The sequence below is a fragment of the Lutra lutra genome, chromosome 1, assembly GCF_902655055.1.
Source record: "Lutra lutra chromosome 1, mLutLut1.2, whole genome shotgun sequence".
In the NCBI taxonomy this organism is placed as follows: domain Eukaryota; kingdom Metazoa; phylum Chordata; class Mammalia; order Carnivora; family Mustelidae; genus Lutra; species Lutra lutra.
In genome coordinates this window covers 36,570,904-36,578,788 of record NC_062278.1, presented here as the reverse complement: position 1 = coordinate 36,578,788, position 7,885 = coordinate 36,570,904, and positions in this window count along the sequence as shown.

Sequence of the window (7,885 nt, the reverse complement as noted above, 5' to 3'; positions counted from 1 at the left end):
AGTAAAACCAGAGAATCAAAATAAAGCGGGATATTTTCTGAACAGAAGAATAAGACAAAACCTCAGGCAGAGTCCTTAATAAAATGGAGATAAGTGATTCACCTGATAAAGAGTAAATAATGTTCATAAAGATGCTCAATGAGATCAGGAGAATAAGAATAGAATACTGTAAGAACTTCAACAAAGAGATAGAAAATATAACATAGTAGCAAAAAGAGAAAGCACAGATCTAAGAATACAATAATTGACTTGAAAAATGCACTAAAGAAGTTCAACAGACTAGATGAATAGAAGAAAGGATCAGTGAACTCTAAGACTGCACAGCTGAACTTATCTAATCAAAGTAGCAAAAAGAATGAAAAAAGGTAAAAAAGTAAAGGACTTATGAGATAATATCAAGCTGGCTAATGTTTATATTATAGGGTTCCCAGAAGAAGGGAGAGAGACAGAAAAATTATTTGAAGAAATAATAGCTAAAAATTCCCCTAATCTGGGTGGGGAAGGAATGGACATACAGATTCAGAAAACCCATAGAGACTCAAATAAGAGGAACCCAAATTGTCCCATATCAAGGCTCATTAAAATTAAAGTGTCAGAAGTTCTAGACAAGGAGAAAATCTTAATAGCAGCAAGATAAAAACACTTTGTTATATATAAGGGAACCCCAATAATACTATCAGTAGATTATTCAGCAGAAACTTTGCATACCAAAGGAAATAGCATGACATATACAAAGTGCTAAAATAAAGAAAAAAATCCAATTAAGAATATACTACCCCAAAGTTGTCATTCAGAACTGGAAAAACAGAGTATTCCAGACATACAAAAACTAAAGCAATCAATTGCCAGTAGACAAGTCTTACAAAAGCTTTTAAAAGAAAAAAAAAAAAAGCTGTAAAAAAAGAGAGAGTGAATTAGTATTAAGAAGCTATCTGGGGGCACCTGGGTGGCTCAGTGGGTTAAAGCCTCTGCCTTCGGCTCAGGTCATGATTCCCAGGGTCCTGGGATCAAGCCCCTCATCGGGCTCTCTGCTCCGCAGGGAGCCTGCTTCCCTTTCTCTCTCTGCCTGCCTCTCTGCCTACTTGTGATCTCTGTCTGTCAAATAAATAAATAAAATCTTTAAAAAAAAAAGATATCTGAAAATATAAATTTCACTGGTAATAAATCTATAGCAAAGTTCCAAATATCTAATATTGTAAAGGTGATGACTTAATCATTTGCAAAACTAATATGAAGGTTAAAAGACAAAAATAGTAAATGTAGCTGTAACTACAATAATTTGTTAAGGGATCTATAAATAAAAAGATGTAATATGTCATATCAAGAACATAAAACATAGTGGCGGGAAGAGAGTGACAATATAGAGCTTTAGAGTGCTTTCAAACTTAAGTTGTTATCAATGTAAAATAAACAGTTATAAATATAAAATTTTACATAACCCACATGGCAACCACAAAGCAAAAACCTATAGTAAATACAGAAAGAAAAAAAAAAAAGAGAAAGCAATCTAAGTATGCTTCCACAGAAAATTATCAAATCAGAAAAGAAAAGGCAAGAGAAGACAAATGGGATAGAGGAATTACAAAACAGAAAACAAAAAATGAAATGGGAATAAATACCTATCAATAATTATTTTAAATATATATGGTCTAAGTTATCTAATCAAAAGACATAAAGTGGCTAAATGGATAAAAAGATCATGCAGGGCCCCTGGGTGGTGCAGTCAGTTAAGTGCCCGCTGCTTGGTTTTGGCTCAAGTCATGATCCCAGGGTCATGAGATAGAGCCCTCCATGATGCCCCATGTTGGGGACTGAGCATGGAGTATGCTACAGTTTCTCTCTCCCTCTCCTTCTGCCCCTACCCTTCCTGCACTCACTCATGTTCATTATCTTTAAAATAAATAAATAATTTTTAACAAGAGCCACTCATATGCTGCCTATGAGACTCACTTCATATATAAGGACACACAATTTGGCAGTGAAAGGGTGCAAAAGATATTTCATCAAAAAGGAAAGTGAAATAAAGCTTATATGAGGCAAAATAAACTTTAGAACAAACACTGTAACAAGAGACGAGGCCTTACCTAGTGATATTTAGGAGCAACTAAGTGTGATAATATGTCAAGTAAGATAATATGTTAGGCCGCAAAATAAATCTTAATAAATTTAAGAATATTGAAATCATATTGGAAATCAAATAATTCCTGACCACAACAGTATGAAACTAAAAATCAATTACAAGAAGAGAACATAAAAATTAACTAATATGTAGAAAGGAAACAACATGTTAGTGGAAAAACAATAGGTCAAAGAAAAGTTCAAGAGAAATAAAGTACCTTGAGACATATGAAAATGGAAATACAGCATAGTAAAATATTCCATACTTATGAGATCCAACAAAAGCAGTTCTAAGATGGAAGTTTATAGTAAAAAATGTTTACCTCAAGAAACAGGAAAAAAAAATAACCTAATACTAGGAACTGAAGAGCTTGAGAAACAAAGGGGGAAAATAATAGAACAAAAAATTAGTGGAAGGAAGGGGGAAAAAAAGATGATAAGAAAGATCAATAAAATCAATAAGGGATATAGGTGTCTCAGTTGATTAAGCATCCAACTATTGATTTTGGCTCAAGTCACGATCTCAGGGTTGTGAGATCAAGTCTCATGTTGGGCTCTGCACTCAGCATGGAATATGCTTGTCCCTCCCCTTGCCCCTGTTTGTTCTCTCTCTCTAAAATAAATAAATGAAATTTTTAAAAAATCAATGAGACTAAAAGTGTTTCTTTGAAAAGATGAAAATGATTTTCCAATCTTTAGCTAGACTAACCAGAGAGAGTGAGAGAAAGAGAATGCATGAGAGAGAGAGAGAGAGAGAGAGAGAGAGAGACAGAGCCAAATAAAACAAAATAAAAGAGGAGATGCAGAGGAGATGTTACAATTGATATCAAAAAATATAAAGAATCATAAGAGATTATTATGAAAGATTATACACCAACATATTGTGCTTGGTGGGTATAATCTTAAAAACATCCAACCTATAAATAAATCATGAAGAGCTAGAAAATCAGAACAGATTAATTATAAGAAATGAAACTGAATATTAATTAAAAAAAAACAACTTTCAATATGCCAAAGTCCAGGATCAGATAGACTCCCTGGTGAATTACCAAACATTTAAAGAAGAAATAATACCAATTGTTCTTAAAATCTTCCAAACTTTGGAAGAAAAAAGAAGACTTCAAAATTCATTTTACAAGTCTAGAAGCACCAAAACCAGACAAGGATGCCACTTGAAAAGAAAATTACAGCCCAATATGCCTAAACATTCATATAAAACTCCTCAGTTAAATATTAATAAATGGAGTACAAAAAATATATTAAAAAGATCATAGATCATAGTTAAGAGTGATTTATTCCAGGGATGCAGAGATGGTTCAACATTTGCAAATCAGTGTGATACATGCATTAAAAAGATGAGAATCATATGATCATCTTAGTAGATGCAGAAAATGCATTTGACAAAATTCAATATCCATTTAAGGTAAAAATGTGCAACAAACTGGGTATAAAGGGAGCATACCTCAATATACTAAAGGCATATATGTAAGCCGCAGTGAACATTACACTCAATAGTGAAAAGCTGAAATCTTTCCCTCTAAGATTAGAAACAAGATAAGAATGCTCAACTGGACAATTTTATTAAACATAGAATTGGAAGTCCTAGCAAGAATAATAATGAAAAAGAATTAAAAGGCATCCAAATTAGAAAGGAAGAAGTAAAATTGTCTCTATTTGAAGATGACATAATATTATATATGTTTAGAAAACCCCAAACTCATTAAAAGTCTGTTAGAACTAATCAACAAAGTCAGTGAAGTTGAAGGATGCAAAATCAATATACAAAATCCTTTGCATCTTATTAGATTAATAATGAACAAGAAGAAAGAGAAATCAAGAAAACAGTTTCATTTACAATTGCATAAAAAAATAGAATATCCAGGAATAAAATTAACCAAAAAGCTTTTCAGGAGGTGAAAAGCTTTTATATTGAAAATTATAAGACATCACTGAAAAAATTAATGACACACATAGAAAGATATTCTGTGCTCATGAATTCAAAGAATTACCATTGCTAACATGTCTACCCAAGCCAGTCTAGAGTCAATATAATCTTAGTCAAAATTCCAATGTCATTTTTCACAGAAATAGAACAAACAATTCTAAAATTTGTATGGAAAAATAAGAGGCCAAAAAGCCAAAGCAATCTTGAGAAAATGAACAAAGCTAGACATATCACACTCCCCGATATCAAACTATATTACAAAGCTATAGTAATCAAAACAGTATGGTATTGTCATGAAAACAGACATGTATATCAATAGAACAGAGTAGAGAGCCCTAAAATAAGCCCGCAGATGTTTAGTCAATTAATTTATGATAAAGGAGCTAAGACTATCCAATGGGGAAAGGACAATCTCTTCAATAAGACATGCTGGGAAAACTGGAAAGCCACATACAAAGATAGTCATCCAGCTATCTTAGTGGGGATGCAGCAACCATGGAGCAGTACAGAGGTTCCTTAATAAATTAAAAATAAAATTGTCATATGATCCAGCATTTCCACCTTTGGTTATTTATTCAAAGAAAATAAAAACATTAGCATAAAAAGATATATATACCTCCATGTTCTTTGCAGCATTATTTATAATAGGTAAGATACAAAAACAATCTAAATGTCCATCAGTGGATGAATAAAGAAGGTATAGAATATATATATACAATGAATATTATTCAGCCACAAAAAAGAAAAAAAAATTTGTGTCAACAGTGATGAACTTTGAGGGCATATGCTAAATGAAAGAATTCAGACAGAGATAAATAGCAGATAATCTCACTTCTATGTGGAATCTAAAATAAACCACAACACAAAAAACCAAAAACTGAGTTCATTGATACAGAGAATAGACTGGTGGTTGCCAAAGGCAGTGTAACTGGGACTTGGGAAAAATGGGTGAAAAGGTTTGAATAGTACAAAATTTCAGCTATAATAAAAGTAGGTACTAGTAATGTAATGTCCAACATGGTGACATAGTTAATACCATTCTTTATATATGTGAAAGTGGCTAAGCGAGTAAATCTTAAAAGTTCTCAACACACAGAAAAAATTGTAACTATGTATTTTTATGCATTTTAATTAGACTTATGTGATCATTTTGCAATATATAGAAAACTGAATCATTATGTTATATACCCGAAACTAACATAATGTTATCAATAAAAATCACAAATAAATTACAGCACATTCATTAATATTGTAAAATATAATTGAAATATGAGGATATATTTTTGTATCAATTCATTTATAATCATATTTATTTAATTTTCTAAAGTTTATTTTTTCACAATTAAAAGTCAAGGATTATCACTTCACCTCTTTTTTTCTTAAAATTCAAAAATACTATTATTCATGATAAAGGGAGATAGCTATGATTTCCCATAGTAGCTAATAACTATTGCTTAATATTTAGAATGAGTAATTATTTTCATTAACAAAGGACAGTTTATATAAGTTATCTCTATGTAATTATCAAAACTATCAAAAATATAAATACAGATTGCATCATACTCTAAACATACTTTAAACTCTGGATATTACAATTTATTTCCTCTGTAAAGGTGTTTTTAATAGCTACAAAGCAAAAATTCAAATAATGAGAATCTTGGCCTGCAATTGGCAATTCTTCAAAGCTGTGAGTCAGAATATATTATGTGTTGTTATTACTATTACATTAAGCCACTGTAACTGCACATGCACAATTGTTATGATGGGCTATACCATATAGGAAGAACAGCTGGTTGCCTGGGGCAGCAAAATATTAGAGAAGTAAAGTGTTTTATGGTAATTTATTATGTGAGTGATTACTTGCTAGAAGGAGGAGACATTTTTCATATTGCCTAGGGCAATAAAAATCCTCAAATTGACATTAGTCTTATTTTTTTATTAAGAGATACAGGCATACAATACATAAATGAACATCTCAATTTGACATTAGCTTTTAGTCTGTGTGTTAACTTTGGGTCTTCTTTGGTGAGATACATGGCTCCCAAGAGTTTCTTTTTTTTTTCTCTCTCTTTGTTTGTTGTTGTTAGTTTAACTAGTTATTACATGATTAGTTAATGTTACTCTAAATCATTACTCTAAAGTGTGGAACTTCTATGATGTCTCTATAGAGTCACATTCCTTAGTAAGCTGACACAGTGATGTCATCTTCAAAGCTTTCCTCTCAGACATTATAAAATTTGTATAGTAATATAAATTTAAAATTGGTCCATAAAAGCACTTCAAATGGAATATGCTTGAGGATGATTTTTGTTCATCTTCTACTAGAGTTAATCTTCATATTTCTAATTCTAACGAACAGTGCCCAGACTTGCTTTTTACATCAAAATATGCTGACTCATGAGTGACAAATCTTTGGCATCAAGGCCTGCTTCAAAAGATAGAAAATCACTGCAAGTGAATGTGTTTTGATTACTACCTGAAGCTAAGTGATTTCCTGCAAAAACAAAATGACTGGACAAGAAATGTTTCCTGAGAATAGCTTACAGTAAGAAAGAGATGCTTTTGCCCACAAAATAAAATACAAGAGGAATACCAATTTAGGCTATGTCTCTCTCTTAATGTAGAATGAACTTAAAGTTTCAGTGTGGGTGTTTCATTTAAGTTCACAATGCCCACATCAATTAGGTAACCATAGAAATTGTTGAGAAATCACACGGGAAAATAGGAAATTGCTACTTTAAAAAACTTAGTTTCACTCTTCATTTTATTGTGGATGAATGTACTGTTGACCCTTAAACTGGTTTGAACCCCATAGGTCCACTTATAAGCATTTTTCCCCAATAAATACAGTGAATCATTATAAATGTATTTTTTCTTCCTTATGGTTTTAATAACATTTTTTTCTGTAGCTTACTTTATTGTAGAAATATATATCATAATACAAATAACATAAAAAATATGTGTTAATCAGCTGTCCAGTTTATCAGTAAGGTCTCTGGTCAACAGTAGGCTATTCATAGTTATGTTTTGGAGGAATCAAAAGTTATACAGATTTCTGTCTGTACAGAGGGTTAGTGCCCCCTACCCCACATTGTTCAAGGGTCAACTGTAATTGAATTAAATCTCACTTTTACTAACTAATAAACAACCTCAGATTTTATTTAAAAAAAAGTCTTTTGTCACCCACCAAAGAATGAGGCAAAGTGTTCTATATGTGATAGTTCTATACAGAATGTAGTAAAATATATACAGAAGTATGATGATATTTCAGTCAGTGCCATACATAAGATACTTTTGCCTATCTAGCATGAGGCAGAGTGCAAGTTCTTTGTTTCTTAAAAGCACTTTAGGAAATACAGACTGATTAGAAGAGTGACAATGATTCCTATAAACAGGTAAACAAAAGCTAAAAAAAAAAACATTGTAATCCCTACTATGACAGATGCTGACCTGACTATAGATGCTATTTCTGATGAGTGCTATGATGATGTTGATAGACAATCAATTCTGTTAGTCATCATGGAAGTGCTTGTTGATAGGTTTTATTGTCTTGGATTCAGGGACATCATCTTGGGAAAAAACTTCTCCCCAGATTGAAATTCTTGACATGCAATCAAAGTTGTGGGAGCACCGAAAGAACTGTCACTAAAGAACGGTTGCTACAGAACGATCCATATCAGGTCAAGGATTTGTGAAATGTTTACACAAGATGAAATGTCAGAGTTCTAAAAGTATTTATGTGTAGCTGAGAAACTTTATTCCCAAAGTGCCATTTATATCTGTGTTGAGATAAAAATCAAAATTCAAATATAATTTGTCGGT